The following is an 18,597-nucleotide window of genomic DNA, read 5'->3' as shown; positions in this document are numbered from 1 at the left end:
GCTGAGGACAACAGCAGATGTTTAGGGAAGAGTAAATGAAAATCAAGCATGAGGAATAATTTTCGCCTATCAGTCAGCACTAAATTAACTTTATGTTAACCCAAAATGTTTGGGTTTTTCCTCTGCGGTTTAAGAGACTTTCAACATTGGAGAATGTTTTAAGTGTGAACTCTGTTAATAGTTGTAGTTGTGAAAAGGTTTCCACTTAATACTACACCCAGCACATTCTTATCAAGGTTAAAATACTTCACCAAAATGGAAGTTATTTCATCTCTAGATGAAATTTGAGCAGATGCAGAGTCACTGTCAGTTCCAACTGACAAGAGGCTTTTGTGCATCATCCTTATTTCATCAAGCATGAACAATTCCCATTGAAATCAAAAGGATTTTTCCCCTGGTGTCTTTGGATGTGCTGGGACTTCTGTGGTGCCTGTGATCTAAAAATGCACTTTTGCTCTGCACAATTGACAAGGTGTTCTGAACAGTTAAGAATTGGCAGCCATCAGTGTCATTTGCCACAGTTTTGTAGGTGAGAAAATTGAGGCACTGGGAGGTTAAGACATCTGATGCTGATGTGAGAGAGATAATCCAGAGGTGAAATTGCTGTTCCTCTGAATGGGAACATCTCCTGATGTTAGCTGAGCTAACTGTGCTGCAGGCTGTGACCTTGAAGCTCATTTTTGACACTTCTGTAGCCTTTACAAATGATCAAGGAAGAAGAATTCACTTAATTTCCTGAATTACAAAAGTAATATAGCTCTTCTCTCTCTACAAGAAAGGACAAAACTTCTTTTTGCTATTAGGTAGTAAAAACAATGCTTTCAATGAACCCCAACGCTACAGATTTGTGGGTTTAAGGGATACAAAAACAATAATAATACTGCACTTTAACTCCTGTAGAGGCTCATTAAGAACAGTGAAATAATGCAACTTTTTTTTAAAAAAAATCACAGAATGCATAAGATACCCAGGGAAGAGAGATGTTCAAACTGTTAAAGTACCATGCTGACAATATTGAAACAAACAATGCATTCTTCTCTAAACAAATTAATACAAGAATATGGTCTGATAGTCATAGTACTAAGTCAAGTATTAAGAAAATGAGAAGACCCTGGAGCTGAAGACTTTTGAGTTTCTATTATTGTTTAATGTTAGACTGGAAAGGATGCTCAAGAAATATAAGCCATATTTTGGCATGACATTCTTCTCTATGTAGATACACATTTATTTTCTGGTGAGACTCCCCAATGTCTTTGACAGAGGCAAAACTTTCCATTTCCATGCCTGAATTCCTTTATGCTTCAGCAGTTTATTTGACTATAGCTATCATTTACACTGATGTATATTGGATAGCAGAAACATCCATTACTGGAAGGGGTGCCTGTTTCAGTTCCTCTCGCCATTTCCAGCTGAAGGGAAATGCATGTGTAAAACAGTAATGAAATATTTCTGCCTTTCTCCCCTGTGCTTCATGCTGGAAGCCTTAGGCACCCTGCAAGATGATGAACCTCTTTGTGTTGCCCAAAGCCATATTGTCAATCTTGTCAGCATTCCTCATTGCTGAGGTCTGTATCCTTGGTCAGTGATTTTCCTTCCCCAGACCCCTTTGAGGTAAATGTGATTGCAGCACCTCAGCTTCCATTTGTAGACAGGGCTCTGCTGTTTTGAATGATGGGTCTGGGCATCCTGCTGGTAGCAATGTGAGCACTTACAGCCAGATCACAAATGTGCTCAGGTGATGGATTGCAGTCAGTGATTCAAGGAGAATTTGAGGCCAAAATGGAATTGTGGAACATGGCTTTACCTCCTTTTTGTGTATGGAACAGAGAGCTGGTATTCAGACCTTCCTCTGCTTAAAACTGAGGGGCACAGGAAATGTTTCCAAAGATAATGCTCCTGTCCCCGCCAAGCTTTGCCAGCAGTTTAAGTGCTGTGCAATACTTTTGCCTGTAAAGGAGACATTCATCCAAAGCTGCAAAAAAAACTGTTGCAAACAGGAATTGAATTTTATTGTAGTGTTTGCCTAGTATTATTAAACCTGATATATTATTACTGATGAAAAACCTTAGGCAGAGAATGTATTAATTTTTCCAGTTCCTCTATTTTGAGAACTGGATCCATAAATATTACATAAATCTGTGGCCACTGTTCTTCTCCTCAAGGCATGTCTTTTTTTTTTTTTTTTTCCAAATGTGTCATTTCTTTAAAGGTTATTAGGATAACATCACAAAAGAAACCCTATAGCCTTAGGAAATGTAATTGAAATTATTTCTAAATTGCTGTGACCTTGTGACTGCAGTTTCTGCTGATAGCTATTTTTCTGGAGATCTTGAGTGAAATATCACTCTCATGCTGTTAAAGAAACCTCCGTTATTTCTAACAATGTGTGGAGAACTCAGGTCCAAGTTGTTTTGAATGCTTCCTAGCATCCCTCAAAAAAATTCTGAGAGGTGTTTGCCGGTGGGACACTCCCGGTGCTCAGCAGGGCCCTGGAATTGGGCACTTGGCACTCCCTGGGGGCTGCAAACACCTGAGCTGAACCTCTCCTCCTGGAAAGGGAGTGGAAATGTGGCATTGGTGCCATCGGGTACCGCCTGCCAGCCCCTTCAGCTCTCGTGGCTGAGCTTCTGCCCCTGCCAGGCAGAGCCAGGATTCACCTCTGAGCGCCCAGGAAAAGCTTTGCTCGGTAATCCCTGCCGTGGTTAATTCCAGGAGCTGCGTGGGAAAGGTTTTGAAAGGTTTGAATGAGTTCCTCTGTCCTCAGAAAGATGCTGTTCTGCTCTGTACCATTGTTACCCAAAACCCAATTCTGAATTTAATTTCTCTCAGTCTCTACAGCAATTTTATGATTTTTGAGTTGGATAAGGCAGAAATTGCCTTGGATAACTTTCACTGAGTTTTCAGCATTATGGCTCAACACCATTTTCCATACCAACATTAGTCAGAACTCGGTGTAGAATAAGATAAACGGTCATTTCTGAAACTTCAGTTCACGGGATGGATTTTCCAATGGAAATGGAAGAGGTTGTTTTGCCGTTCAGATTGATTACTGTTTTGGTAATTAGTGTGATGAGTGTGTGGAGAGGGGCGGTGGAATGACAAATGTTCATGGCTGAAAAGATTTGACTGATAAAACATCAGAGCTGCAGAAGCCATTTTTAAAAACAATGGATAAGAATCAATACTGCTGACTGTCTGCAAATTGCTCTTGCACAATCTAAGTGATCAATTGCTAATTAGTATGTGCTAGAATTTGGCATGGGAACCTCAGGTAAGCCCACGTGAGGTTGTTCTGTGTCTGTCATTGCTGAAAGAGTGAATATTTTTCCTATATGACTGTAAAAAATTCTCTTTTTCCTTAAATTTTAGTAACATTTTAAATGCTTTTGTTTACTTGTGGGAAGTAACTTGCTGCGCTTTTTTCACGATATGCATTGGAATAATTTTCCTTTTCAATAAATTCTGATTTACAAGTCATAGTCAATTTAAGAGAGGTGTTGAGCATAAGGTTTCATAGACACGATGTTGCATATCATATTTTATTTAGCTTAGTGTCAATACTTAGGAATTTAAAAAACTAAGACAAGCTAGTCTAAAATTAATATTCAAAATTTCATCTGGATGTGTCAAAAGTTCAGAAGAAATGACCTATTTTTTTTTTTGTCTAATGACATTCTATCTGTCTTCACCAGGAACTTTGTCTAAACTTGCAGGAATTGTTTCCTAACATGAATTACGGGTAGGTTTACAGCTAGCACTGATTAAGGGATGTTCAGAAAAACAATGAACAAAACATTTCCAGACTGCTCCGCATTAATTAACTCATTCTCACCCGCACATTTAGGAAATGAGATATCACGCACAATTTGTCACTGGGAAATTAAACATCATACATAATAATAAGTAATTTGTCCTTCACAAGCATTTGACAGAAGAGGTACACATCACCTGAAAAGGAAGCTTCTATAACAACAATTCCTTCACTTCATTTTCAGAACAAATATGCTTTGCATGTTGGATGAAAGGGAATTTATTTATTGCTGGGACAATTTGTTTGCCTCTGGTTATTTATGCAGCTATTTATTTGAATATAGACTTGAGAACTCAAACAAATACTGCCCATCACAGAGTTATTTTAGAAGCATTTATCGGCGTCACAAATAATCATAAATTTAATTTTTTTTTTCCCCACACTACCTCTTTTGAACAAATAGAGTTCAGCTCGACACCTTATCAGAGTGAGTTGGGAGAGAGTAATTGCTGGGAGCTGTCTGGAAATGAGGCCTTTAAGTCTGGCTGTTCCGATGGTTAGAAGCTTTTAAGGCCATGTCCTTTTCCCTTCAGTGGCTTTGTCCGAAGTTAAATACAGGAGAGTCATTACAGCATCTCCCTCTCAGGGAGCAGTGATGATTTGTGGAGAAATTAGCACAAGCAAGTTAGGTAAATAGGGATCTGAAGGAGAAAGGACATTCCTGATATATGGAAAGTGATAAGCCTCGGTGGGGTAAAGGATGGCAATGAATTCCCACAGGGATGTAAAGACCTACTGATTAGGATGCAAATACCTGTAAGAGAACCTAACCCGGTCTTAAATCTCATTTAAATGCCAAGAACAGTTCCCAGGACGCGGTCAGGTATCTCAACAAGGCTGTATAAATGAGTTGTCAGTCCAAAAAGAAATTTAAATTGATCTGTCAGAGGCAGCAGCCTGTTAATGTCCTTTATGCACAACACAAAAAGATAGAACAGAACAGAACCAGTACAGGAAGAAGCGGTACAGGACTAAATGTGGCACTAGTGCTGTGACAGGGACTAAACATGGAGTTTTTAATGCCATCTGAGGTGCCTTTGCAGATTAAAATGCTGGGAAAAGGAAGGCCAAGTTTTCCATCTCCATGTTTTGTAAGCATAGAAGGGGATGAAATTGGTCACATTCACACTGAGAGATGTGTAATTTGGAAAAGCCTTGCGAAATATAAGACTTGTTGAAAGATGGTGCCTGGTCAGACCAGGGGAAGGACGGGTTAGGAGGAAAACAGATTGACGGCATGATATTTCTGAACCCCCTTTCAGCTCATATTTCAGTGTACCCTGAAAATCCTGATTATCTAATTGAACACAATTTATACATTCTTGTTCTTTCTCTTCTGCATTCTCTGGAAGAGGCCTACTTTGCAATCTATATATTTTCCTTCCAATACAGATGTGTCTTTCCTTTCATATAGTTTATTTTTTTGTTCATCAGGAAGCAATTACTTCTTCAGTCTCTGAATTTATTAAATTCAATATCTATAGAAATACAGAAGGAAATATGTATCTATAAATAGAGAAATCTTATATATATAAATAAGCAATTTGCACAATCAACTCTGAATTTTCAAGATGTAAAAATTAATAGAATTGGGATAATTTCTCCAGAAAAAGACAAATTAATTGTCTAAGTATAACACAAACTGATTGATTGCTACTGTTGAGAGGACGAGCCCTTCTGTAATAGAAATGTCTGATCTTGCTACAGAAGAAAGAACCAGAGGTAAAAAACGTGTTTGTGACAATTTGTGCTTATTTATTTGCTGTGACAAAGACAATTCAGTGTCCTTAAAAATAATGTATTTTCTTTCTGGTTGAATTTAACATTAAAATTACATGGCTCAAGACAAATGCACTTAGTGCATCAGTTTAATAATTGTATTGATTGGACTGTGCTGCTAGACAATAAATTTGTCTTGTACTGCTGCCTCTTCGTACTTTGATAATTTTCTACCCTCTCTCTTTGCAAACAATGTTAACTTTAAAATACACTAAAAATACTCAACTCTCAAGCAATTGGAAGCAGCAAGAATAATCAATAGCCTCAGCAGCAATTAGACCTCCAGTGCTGTAGGAAGTCTAAAATAGTCAGTTTTGGAGGGCACACTGGTGTTGTGCTGCAGGATGCCTCAGTGGAATGCCTGGTTTGGTGCTGCTGGCTGTCACTGGTTTTGAACAAGGACCAATCAGCAGAAAAATGTAAGAACACTTCTTAGGTAATCAGTGGGAAAAAGCCATTGTGCTCACACTTCACCTGGACATTCAGAGCAGCACACTCAGGTAGAGCATTTCTTCACGCTCATAGAATATTTGAGACAAAAAGCACTCCACAGAGCTCTTTCTGACGATAAACACAGTGATCACTGTAACCATGGCAAAAACCTCTGTGTATGTGGGACATGTGCTGCCTCATTTTCTGCACATAAAGCTCTAAAATAGCTTCAGCTTAAAAGATTTAGTCACAAATTATTTTCTGTGGAGCTCCTCTCTCGCTCACTACATTTAAAATAATATAGCTTTATCTTTTTATGTATGTGGCCTTTGTTCTTTGGAATACTTGTATTAAATCTGTTTTTGTCTTCTGCTCAGAAGTGATATTCCACTATTCAATCTTCTGAATGTTTGTTCACAAAGCCAAAAAATAATTGATACTGAAATTCTGACCACATTTTCTCTTTAATTTCTAATGCTTGATGACGATTTGTATCTGACTCTGGAAACCTTACAGATTACAACGGAAGACAGAGACCACAATGTGGAGTTACACAGAAAGTGGTGGGTTCTGAGATGGTTTAAACTGTTAGCAGCCTGCTCTAAATTAACAGCACTGGAATACTTATTCTTTTTCGTGCTTATAGGAGTAATGCAATATTTGGACTTTAAACTTGTTTGGTAGTCTCTAAGCATTATGATTGTAGACTATTTCCTGACTGAGATGGTACAGAAATTGCCAAAAAATATTTTCTCAGATAAACACAGTCTTTCTTTCTGTCAATGAAATATACCCATCCCTATAATTTCTCATCTTTTAAGGCTTTTCTTGCTGTACTTGCAACAGGCTGGAAATCAACTAAGCCTTGAATTGCTTGGATGTTTATTTAGAGGAAAGAAACACATTTATGTAAATCAAACTATAAAAAGATCAAGAAGCTTGACAACTGTGAAGTGTTGAGAGGATCTCTAAAAATATCAAATAAGCAGCATGTTGAGTGCAGCTTTGCAGACACTCAACCTTTCCTTTTCAGGCTGTCAAATAAGTCAGCTCAGCATCCAGGGAGTTAATGATAAATGAAACTGTCTCTCTGGGGAGGTAGAATAAATGCTGGCAGGGTGTGTGCTTCTGCTCAGATCTTTTTCTGTGTATAAAGAGCAAAAGAGTTTGTCAGGGGTTTCTGGAGCTCTGGAGGCTGCTTGAACACTGGTTTGTGAGCACCCACACTGCAGGAGGCTCCAGTCCCAACACATCCAGAACACACTTAGCTCATCACACATGTGGAGAGCATGTTTTTGAAGAAAACTGTCAGAGTAGTTTGACTCTGAACAGAACTATTCTAAATTTCTTCAAAAAAAAAACTCTTCTGTTTCACAAGGAAACCAGAATTTTAGAAGTCCCATTCATTCCCTATTTTTTTAATACAGCCATTAACTCTTGGACCTTCAAACGCTGGTAGATCTCTACAAAAATGCTGTGGAGAACATCCCAGCAGCTCCTGTGCTGGCTCTGTCCCTGTGCTTGGAACTCACTGCTCTGAACATTCACAGGTGTCTCTGTCCAGGACCTGGGGCTTGCAGTGGGCAAAGAATGACCCCTGCAACACTGGCACTCCCTGTAAACTTAAGGGAATGAACTTCAACAGCAAATATTTTATCCTCTTGACAAGTAACTTCTTCAGAGTTCCTTTCAAAGGGTAATAAAAATGGAGCAGCTTAAAGAAAAGAGGAAAAGAAAAAGGACATATTTTGTGTTTCAGAGGTTTGCTGGCAGGTCCTGAGCAGGTGTAAATCAACTCTGCTCCATTCAAGTCAGCAGACTTTTGGTGATTTATACCAGACAGGAACTTTACCTTGAACTGCAGTCTGCCAATGCAAGGAATGCATTACATGGAAGGGTTTAATTGCTGAAAAAGTAGAGCCACTTCTGACCAAATGTGAAACAGAATCATAAATTAAATATGAAAATGCAGATATACACGTGTATGCACTAGGGGAAAGATAATTCTGTGCACAGAGGCTCTGCTGGCCATGTGCACCTGCAGTGCTTTCCATTCAGCTGCTGCACAGGGAGCCCAGGTTAATTAAAGAATTTCTTTCTTCCATTAAAGAAAAACCATGGTAATTTCCAATTTCATTAGAGTGGGATGACAAAAATCCATGTCTGGCTGGGATCGGTGAGAGGTTACTTTTCTAACAGAGCTCTATCAGTGTCTGAAGGCTCTGTGGAGGGAGGGGGTGAATCGCACGGCTCGGAATTGCTCTCCATGGGATTACCTGCAGAGGAAGGTGATGGGCTGGAGCAATCCTGCTGCAGGCAGTGGCTGCCTGGCCTGGGCTGCCCCGGGAAGGCAGAGGGGGTGTGTGAGCCCCAAGGCACTCCCAGGAGGGTGCTCAGCTCCCTCAGTAATTCAGGCTGCAGGTCGGCTTTGGGGCAGGGTGCCAGATTGTCTCAGCAGGACAGAGGAGATGGCCATGGCATTGCACATCTCCCCCTAGGACAGCACACTCTGTTCTGCTCTGCCCTTGGGTGCCAAGGTTGGCAGGGAGGATGTCTTTACTTCATTTCAGGAATGATAACTTCAGGCGCCTGTAGAGTAAATTACTATCAGAACAGACATGATTCTTAAAGCAAAGATGTGGATATAAGGTTTGAGAGATGGACAAGCAAGCCTGCTGTGCTCTCAGTGTAGCTTTGTATTTGTTGTTTCTCATGAATTATTATGAGGAATTAAATATCGCAGTAGCAGTGGCCTTTTCACAATGAAACAATAGGGAATCCTGAATGTCAGTTGGAAAGATGACAATTTCTCCCATATTAAATGGCCAAAATACTGAATTAATTTTGATTCCAATCTCCTTGAAGACTGTAATGAAGGGGGAAAGCAGCCAGACTCACCTGGGCTCTGTTCTTGGCACCTGTGCCAGTTTTCTCTTTTTGTTCCAGCTTCCCTCTGTTGTACTTCAGTGCTCGCCTACAAGGCCAGGCTTCTTTCTTGCAGACCAATCTTTCATTTTGCTCTCTCAGGCTGCAGTCTCCCAAGGTAATTGGAATGTATCCTAATTAAGTTTTGTTAATTTGAAGAGAAGAGGCCATTATATACCTTGGATGGGAAATACTATGCAAGGGTCGATGATTATCATCGTGCTGGTTATTAAGCATTTCAGACTGTCTATCTGCTCTATCGACAACCTATTTGCAATCATCATTTTTAGATGAATATTCATAATGACTGTAGAAATATAAAATATGATACTTGGCAACACTTATGCAATTAAATAGACAATTAAATTCTGCTGGTAGTAGTGGAAATTAAAATCTTCAGACTGATTAGAAGGTTAGGCTCTATTAATTTTCACCCTCTATACATCCATCCTTGTAGGTCTCTCTACTCTTTAGGTGTTTCAAAGGTGTTTATCTGTGCCCTTGAATTATAGACTAATTTAAAATATTTTATCACAGTGCAAAGTGGCACATCTTTAAAAATGAATATGTGTTAACAAACCTTACTTACATAAATATCCAAATAGATGTATTAATCTCTCAAATGTAGAAATGTCATTTTTTGTGCAGTCACAAGATCTAACAGTTTTTGAGTGTGAAGAAAAGCATCCCATTTGAACAAACTAAAAAGAGTAAGGAGAGATTAGGCCTATACTTGTTTTGTGGGTAGAAGTTTCATTTGAATAAGATCCATAATTATTTCCCAGTTTCTGGAAGCGCCAGAAGCTGGGCTCCTCTGGAGTCACCTCCTAGGTCACTGGAGCATTCCTCCTTTCCCACATTTGCTCGGGGTTCAGTGACTGTTGGCTGTTGGGTCTTTTACAAAAGGCAATCAGAATCCAGCTTCAGTTCCATGTCAGCCTGCTGCTGTCATGAGAAAAACCTCAGGCTGTTTGCTTCTTTCTCGCTTTATTTCAGAGAAATGGGAGATTTGCAGTGGAATTTTTTCCCAAATGAAGTACTTTATTTGTTGAATTTTTGTTTGTGTTTTACAGCCATTGTTAGGAAGGAGAAAGAAGGGCAGTGATAAAAGCTGCCTTAAAATGCTGCTGTCTGTTGTATTTCAACAGGCAGTAATGCTGCCTTCGTTTGGAGGATCCTTCAGAGTGCCTGCTCACCCTTTACATAGCCCTGAGAGTCCATTTATTTCACACATCAATTACACACTTGACATTTTAACACTGTGTCTCTGATTTTAATGGGTTTTAGGAGCTGCATTATGATTAGAGAGAAATGCTTCATTCAGGAAAGGAGACACCAATCACTTACATAAGAATAGAAACATAAATTACAAATTGTTAAAATTAATGTAACTGGAACTCCAGAAAAAATACAAAAATACCTATAGAACTTCCATGTCCTCAGCTGTTTCTCCTGTGCAAGTCCAGAAAGTGCTCTACTGCTCTGATATTTGAATCTTTTTGGAGGCTATAAGGAATAGGATTACATGGTTATCACATGTCACAGCCTTTAATATTAACTGAAGGACAGTTCAGTGGAATTAGAAGGGTTCTGAGGTCGCTGTAAATGTTTGTTCTGAGTTAAAGAAATTCTCAAGTGTTCATTGACTCATTATTTACTTAGAAAGCCAACTACATGTGGCTAATGCCCAAAAACATCTTTTTAGCTCTTCCCTCTGAGAGTTGTACTGTTTGTTTTTTTCTTCCAAAAAAAAAATCAATACCGAAGATACTTTTCTAATGTAACAAGAAATTTTTGAGTGTTATTTAAATTGCCTCAGTTACAGAATCAAATGACCTGCAAGTAATTTTACAACAAATTTGCTGGTATTTGATTAGCAGCTGCATTTCAAAAACTTGTATTAATGGAATGTGATAACTGGACTTTCATCCTCTGCTGAATTTATTAATTAGTGTTTGAACTTCACAGAGGATTCCTACATTTGTAGAAACTGGAGAAGAGAATGTTTGTCAAACAAACTCTTTCAGTTGGTTGCTATCTAAGAATAAGGAAAAGACAAATGTGTACAAAAAAGCTTAAGAGAAAAAGAAGTCAGACACTATTCTATTCTATTCCTTCTTACTTCTTCAGGTGGTGCTTTAGCTGATTTGGGAAGCTCTGGAGCTGTGAGATTTTTCAGCCCCTATGAGCACTCGTATAAGGAATAGTTACTCCTGTTTAAAAAACTAGGTTCATCTCAGAAAAATGAGATTAAAAGCAATCTATCCAGTCTGCAGGCAGGCCAAGTCTGGCCAAGTATTTTCTCTTTGTCATTAATAAGAAGAACAGCATATATGCAAATTTAATTTTAAGTGAACTCAATGTACACATGCAAGTGAGCAAAAATTCATCTTTTGGGAAGTCTGTCGCTATGGCATGAACCTGTGTGTCTGAAATATAAGTATTAGTGTCAGTGGGCAGAGGGGAGTGAGCTCCTATGGAACAATTCCATTTAACCTATGTCACGTTCATCTCTTATTTAAGATACTTTGCATATTCCTCTCAAGGTGTCTGTAGAAAATATGAACCCATTATCATTTCAATGCAGGGAAATGATGACTGGATTTCCAAGAGTGTCTTGTGCAGGGCTGGAAGTCCCAATGTGGTATTTGATTAAAGCTACCTAATGACACCATGGGGCACTTGGCCTGCGTTAGGGCTTCACACCTGGCAGTCTCCAAACAGGAGTCTGAGAGCTCACTGCAGGTAAATCCTGGTGCAGAGAAAGACACCAGAACAAAGTTCTGGGGTCTGAGTCTCATCTGCCCTCAGGGGTGGGGAGGTGGCAGATCAAGGCTCCAGCCCAGCCGTGGTCACTGGGAGGCTGCTCAAACCCAGCTCCTGCCGCCCTCCCAGCCCTGCCAGCAGCTGCTGGGACCCCAGGGGTCCTGGGGTTAATCCGTGTTTGAGCTTCCCAAGGCGTAGGGCCTGCTTGCCGATAATTCAAATTAATCTGTTGGGCTGAGAGCTGACAGGGACTAGGAGTGCCCAGGCAGTCAGTTACCTGGTCTCAGCAGAAAATGTGTTCACTGTTCCTTGCAGGTGTGCTGGCATGTCATTGCTCATGGGGTTAATTTATTGTGTTACTCAGGGTTTGGGACAGGAGACACACATGTGGCCATATATTGCTTCCTGGACACCTCTCAGTGTCTCCAGCTAAAGGATCAGAGGGGTATATGGGATGTCACTCGGAAGACTTTCCATAGAAAAAAATTGTCTCAGAAGATGAGAATCTGTTTCTGATGTGAAATATCCTTTTTTTTTTTTTCTTTCCCTGCCGGAATTACTTCTGACTTATGAATGAAAATGAGAAGTTTTATGGTGTTGCTGTTTAATGTACTTAAATTCTGATGTGACAGACTATACTATCACTACAGGAAGTAAATTAAATCCTCATCAAAGTGTTATGCAGAGCCTCTGGGCTGGGCTATGTAGGACATAGTGCATAAATTGTATCTCTTGGCCCAAGGCACTATAAATCATCTACGCTTCTGGGTGCAATTTCCTCTGTATTTTGCCTAGCTCCAATGTGCAAATACAGAAGATGAGCAGAAAGTTACTGGTTTATGCAGCATTGGCCTCAAGACCCAAACCAGCATGTGATATACTTAAAAGTTACAAGGAATTTTACAAATAAATTTGGAGCTCATTCCAGTGGCTATCCAGTTTCTGAGTGCTTAAGGTATATCCAAACCTGATTTTCAGTGCTTAGAAATGCATTGAAATGAAAGTTGCAGTTGTCTACAATTCATTTGCAGGTATGGGATCCCCCAGGGCAATAGTTTCCTGATGCCAGCCCAGATGTGGCCCCAGGTGCCTGGAAGGGGTGACACAGGGCACATCATGCACCCTCCAAACAGGGACTCGCCTCCTCCCCAGCCTCCCTCGTGCCTCAGAGCCCATGGACAGGATGGGTGCTCAGCAATTGCTGTCTGGGGTATCTCTGCAAAGGGATATTTGCAAAGAATTCTACATTATTTATACATTCTCTTCCAAGTTGCAGTGTTAGTGCATAGATTAAATTATATCTAGGGACACATATGTGAATATTGGGATGTCTCAGTGGCTGTAAATTCATGGGGTCACATATTGATTTTTGGACTTAATTATATAGTGTTTTATCGAGTAAATGCCACAGGCAGAAGTTAAGGGAATAAACTACTATCTTTATTAAGAGTATCTTGATGTTAGCTTGCAAAGGCAACTGTGTTGTTAAACCATTTTTTCTGTTTTTTTTTTTCCTGAGAAGAGTGTTGAGTTGGAATAAAAGACTAAATGTCTTTAAAAAAACCTAAGGGCAGCCCCTCATCTCTTCCCATAAAGTGGGAAGACATGGGGACATTAATACGTTCAGATATTCATACAGAGCGGATTTCTTCCAGAAAATCTAGGTAATTATCCTCCCTTATGATGCACCTAACTGATGCTACATATACAGTAATAAGCACCAAGTACACATTATATTGCACTGGTATTTAGAAACTCTACCAAGGTGCTGTGCCTGAAGGTTTACAGACAAAAGTAAAAATACAACAGACAAGCAGGGGGAAGAAAATAATAAAACATTCTTGGTTAAATTTACTTTCTTGCAGTTGTCAGCTCCAGGGGCCTGTTCAGTGCTCCCTGTGCTGCTTCAGCAGAGATGAGTGAAGCTGTTGTGCCCATGGCTGAGTGTTGAGACACAGACCCTGCCCACGCTGCTGTGGTTTCTGGAGCTGCTGAGGTGGAAAATCTGGAGGGGCCATCCTTTCCAGGACCACAGGATGTGTCCCCAGGGTTGATTTAAAATGCAAGGTGTGATTACCTTGCTGTACTGACAGGTTTTGCAATTGCTTATGAAGTGCCAGACTCGAGCTGCAGTTAGAATTTATTAGCTGATAACTGTCCAATTATTAGAATATAGATAATGAAGGGGGGAAATGGCTCTGTTGATATCATTTCATGCAATTGCACAATTTCCTGGTGCATGCTGCCTTCCCCAAATGGCTGTGCAGCTGACAAAGACAAACTTTGTTGCTTTTGTAGCAGGAATTATCCCCTTGGACAGTATTTTGAAGGAACAAATACACCTCAGAATTACTGAATTTTCAGCACATTGACTAGTTCTAGTTCACTTTTTAACAGTTGCTCAAGTTCTTTGTCACACACTTTTGGCATAATTTTGTTAATTGCCTCACTTTTAGGGGTTTTTAGACGTTATTGAAGAATAAATTGTCTTTAAGGGTTTCTTGCTTTTAAGGGTTTCTTCTGAAAGATGGATTATGGATAGAAAGGTAAAAAAGTGGGGATGAGATTTAAGGGAATCAGAAATGGTATTTTTTCTTCAAATGTTTATATAGCAAGTTTACATGTGCACAGACATTTTATAGATACATATGTATGCATGTAGGTATGAATGGATGTGTTCAATTTTACATACAGAACTCTCGGTTTCCTAGCTTCCTAGCCAGTTTAGATAACAGTGATAAATGCCATTTATGCAGTTACTGTGTAGTCTTAGATATGAATAATGCATTCTAAGCCATGTTTCTCTCAGTTACCGAGTGGAAAAAGAGAGAACAGGACAGGCTGCAGGGCCACAGCCCTCAGGGTCAGGGTTCCCTCCCTGCAGGAAGGATGGAAGGAGAGGCTCTGCCTCTCACAGTTAAATCAGCTCAGCCCTCAGGAGGCTCCTGCATTTCCCCAGAGGGACAGACCTTGCATCAGGCCCTGGCACCAGTGCTCTGCACAGCTGCACTCCACTTTTGGCTACAGAACACTGAACTTGCACCCATTTTGCCGCACACTGCATGTCTGTTTTCAGATGAGGAATTAAGAAATATTAGAATTGCATGCAGCAGTGTTTTTATATATGAGGATTTATATATGTGTGCTGAATATCTGAGGTTCTCATCTATAGTTTTTGTAATTTAGATTTTGCTCTCTGATTGCCTTTGGAGTATCTGCAGGGTTTTCTTGCATTTGCAGGGAATTTACATTTAAAATTGCCTGTGATGTGCTCTCTTTCCACTGCTCTAATTTCTCAATGTCATTTTGATTATTAGCATTTTTTTGATACAAGTTAAAGCACTTTTCTCCTTTCCAACCACACAGCTTTCATATTCCCAAAGCATCTATTTACTTTCCAGTATGCTTTAGTATGCCTTTTTATAGGCAGATATTTAATTTCCATTTGTTCCCTCCACTGGCAGACTAGCTTATTTTTATAATTTGTCTCATTATTTCTCCTTTTTAATCTTTATATTTCAAGGGAAATGGGATGACACATTTTATCTGAGTTTCCCTCATTATGAAGTTTATTTTAATTGACACAGCTCTTCAGTGAAGGACAGATGATTGGTTTCCAGCTCTTGCTGCTCTCCAAGGTGAGCTGGAGGGGATGGTCCCAGCTGGGGGCTGCAGCAGCCTGGCCCCTGCAGGAGCCCCCAGCACCAGCCCCAGCCCACCTCTTCCATCCTCTCTCGTTCCAGTTTCTGGGTAAAGTTTATTCCTGGCCGCCCCTGCTCACGGGCACTGGGGTCCTGGCAGGACCTGCTGGGGGAGAGTGAAGCACAGAACGCCACCACAGCCCTGCCTGTGCCTCTCAGTGACACCGAGCAGCTTTCCTAAAGTCAAACAAGTCTCTTTTTGATTTAGCTTTTCTAAAATCAAACAATGTCTCGCACAATTTATTCCAGACAAGGCTGCAGAAAGTAGAGTTATGTCAGACACTCCTGCCTTGTAGCCACCTACCCAGTCAATGCTGCCTTCTTGCCATTGTTTGCTTGTTTAGAATTACATTTACTTGAAATGTGATACAGAATTTTTTGACAAATATTCTTGCAGGAATTTGAGTGTTTTTCCTTTTTACCCTTTTAAGTAAGCACTAATGCAAGTTCACTGGTGTGGCCATTCTTGAGGCTGACATCTCTGTTATCTGTGAGTCTGTGTGACTGCCAGCTGTGTTCTGATGAAATACTTGTGATGGCACCTTTGAGAACAATTCCTGTTTTGGGGGACTTCAAAGCGAAGACTGAAACAAATGGAATGTTTTTGGTGTTTCAAAATGCTTCTGTTAGTGATGGTCTGGAGATGTTAATTTTCACTCTCGGATAACAGAAATTTACAGAAGAAAATGTTCCTTGTGTTGGAGAAAGAGGCAAGGAAGGCAAAGACATGTCAAGTCTTTGCCCTGAAAAATTCAGATTTATGCCATTTATGAACATAGCTTTTACACTGACTTTTTCTCTTCTACTGATTTTAATTAATCTCCCTAGTAAGGTTAAAAGAGCACAATTTTATAGCTGTGAACAGCAGCCCAAACTTGCATTTGTGGCTGAAGAATCTCTAATACATATTTGTTATTTCTTTGTTGGACGTCAGCAAAAATCAGTTTGTAAGAATGAATTTTATTATCTCTAGCAGTTTACAGTTGCATAATTTTTGCTGACAAGCTCACACAATTGAAGACAATACCTGCTTCCATTACAAATTAGAGGGAGGAGAGCCTTAGATAAAGGTTCTTGTGTTCTAAGTTTCATTTTAAGTGAGTCCTAGAATTGTAAAGATAGATAAAGAATTTAGATTTATGTCTAAAACCTAGATTTTTAACTCTTATACACGGCTTTTAATTTTCCCCCTGTTTTCTCAATAAGGCAGTGCTCAGTGGGAGAGTGAGTTTCAGTGGCTGGGTGCTGGGGTCAAAAGAAATTCCTTTTGGTTGTGCGGATGAGGAAGCGGAGAGCTGTGAGCTCCTGCTAAAGGCAGGAGAGGTTAGGGGTACAGGTTGTGTACACAATGTGCAATTGTACAATACTTCAGGACACATTGCAAGTGTTTGATTCACAGTTCCTGCTGATTTTCCACACCTGTGGGGACTCCTGTGCCATGTCTGTGATCACTGGTCATAGCCAAGGGAGAAAGAATCGTGCATTTTGATTCATTTCAGAGAAAGTGAGGACATGTCATGCTTCCCAGGAACATCAAGTACCTAATACAGCTAATATAATATATCTCACATATGGCAATAAGTGCCCAGGACACTCAGGTATTCTAAAGTTTAGGTTTGTTTCATTTGTGAGGTCTCTGCCTTCTTAATTGGAGCTTCTAACTCAAATCCCAGATGATATTGCAGAACTGTTTCCTCTACTAAAGCACAGAACCTGCAATTATCGTTAATACAGCTGGTTTTGTCTTTCTCAAAGCAGCTGCTCTCCAGTGCTGGTGGTGCTATCATGGATGCTGCTCTCTAACATCCTCTCTTGTAAAATCTTGGAATGGAGCTCTTGGCTAGAACCTCTCCTCCTCTGGGTGTTCTTTATTCTGTCACCAGGTCATGCATTAGAAGATGCCTAATTTCTTTTGCTTTCAGGAATGCTGGCAAGGGTTGGTGTCACAGGTCTGATTTTCATTAGTGGTTAATCTTAAAGTGTGGTTTTGTCCTCTATCTTTTCTTTTCTTTGTATCTTTTGGTAGTCTGGCAGGACAAGTGCCTGTGATCAGCTTGTACAAAGAGCCATTGCAGAGATTTCTCTAGGAAACACACAAAATTAGGAAGTAATAAATGCAAAGAACTTCTCTTACTCTATTAATATGCATGAAAGGACCTATTTCTTGAGGCATATCTTTATTTTAATAGAGTAATTTAGAGTATTTTTCAAAACGTATGCAATTAGCGTTGATTTTTTTTCACCATGACACAAGGTGCATCCCTGGCAGGGATGTTCCCTCCCAGGGGCTCTCCCAGAAAGGGGAGCTGGGTGAAGCCTTCTCCTCCCAGTGAGCTGGGAAGGGACGTGCACCCACACCTGGGAGCTGCCCAGACCCACAGCCCCAGCTCCAGACCAGCGCAGCCTCCTCAGCCCCCAAAGGTTCTGTACAGGTGACCCTGGGGCTCTGAGGCTGAGCAGTGCAGGTCCCACGCTGCTGGGATGTGTAAGGGGCATCCTGGTGACCGTGCAGTGTCACCTTGCAGTGATGCTCCATGCACTGCTGCACTGGCTTTCCCAGGGACCCCACAAATCGCTTCTGCAAACAGAAATTTATTGCACATGCAGCTCTCTTATTTTCCCCTTCCATCACTCCTCCAGCTCCTCCCAAAACAGATGTTGCCATAAACTGGTATGTCACTTGATCCTGAACTTCCTGAACTTTTCTTAATGACTGTGGTGGCATTTCTAATATTTCTTAGAGGCAAGTGCAGCAGCTGCCAAATGTAATTGTTTCACTAAGGCAATGAAATACATTTTACCACAAAACCTGTACAGCTGTGATTTCGTGATTGTTGCTCCCCTTGTTTCACTGCAGAGGTGAAGAATTGTTCTAGTCAGTGCTAGACACAGACACAGTTCTGGAATGTCCTTGGAAATTCCCCATTCCTAATCCCAGGGTCCTACAAAAGCCATTGCTATGTGCTTTTTGCTATTCATGTTGAACAAATGTCTCACAAATCTGGACAACTCTGCTACACTAACTTGTCAGGAGATATTTTTGCTTTATTTTTTTTGTCCTGTTTTAAATTCTCCTCCTTGACTGGCTCTTATTCAGACCCCTGATGCTTAACCCAGATGAATTTTGCATGAGGCATATTTGGGCTTTCTTTCTGGTCTAGCTTACTGAGGGTGAGATCTGCC

General features: G+C 40.4%; 1 long non-coding RNA gene across 1 annotated transcript in view; it reads left to right on the top strand.

The window, feature by feature from the left end:
• LOC135454504 (uncharacterized) overlaps positions 1 to 18,597 on the top strand; it is a 130,405-nt gene that overhangs the window by 77,501 nt on the left and 34,307 nt on the right. The window lies entirely within an intron of this gene.

The sequence above is a fragment of the Zonotrichia leucophrys genome, chromosome 15 (genome assembly GCF_028769735.1).
Source record: "Zonotrichia leucophrys gambelii isolate GWCS_2022_RI chromosome 15, RI_Zleu_2.0, whole genome shotgun sequence".
NCBI lineage: Eukaryota > Metazoa > Chordata > Aves > Passeriformes > Passerellidae > Zonotrichia > Zonotrichia leucophrys.
The sequence above is the reverse complement of the archived record's forward strand: the minus strand, read 5'-3'. Positions and strand labels throughout refer to the sequence as shown.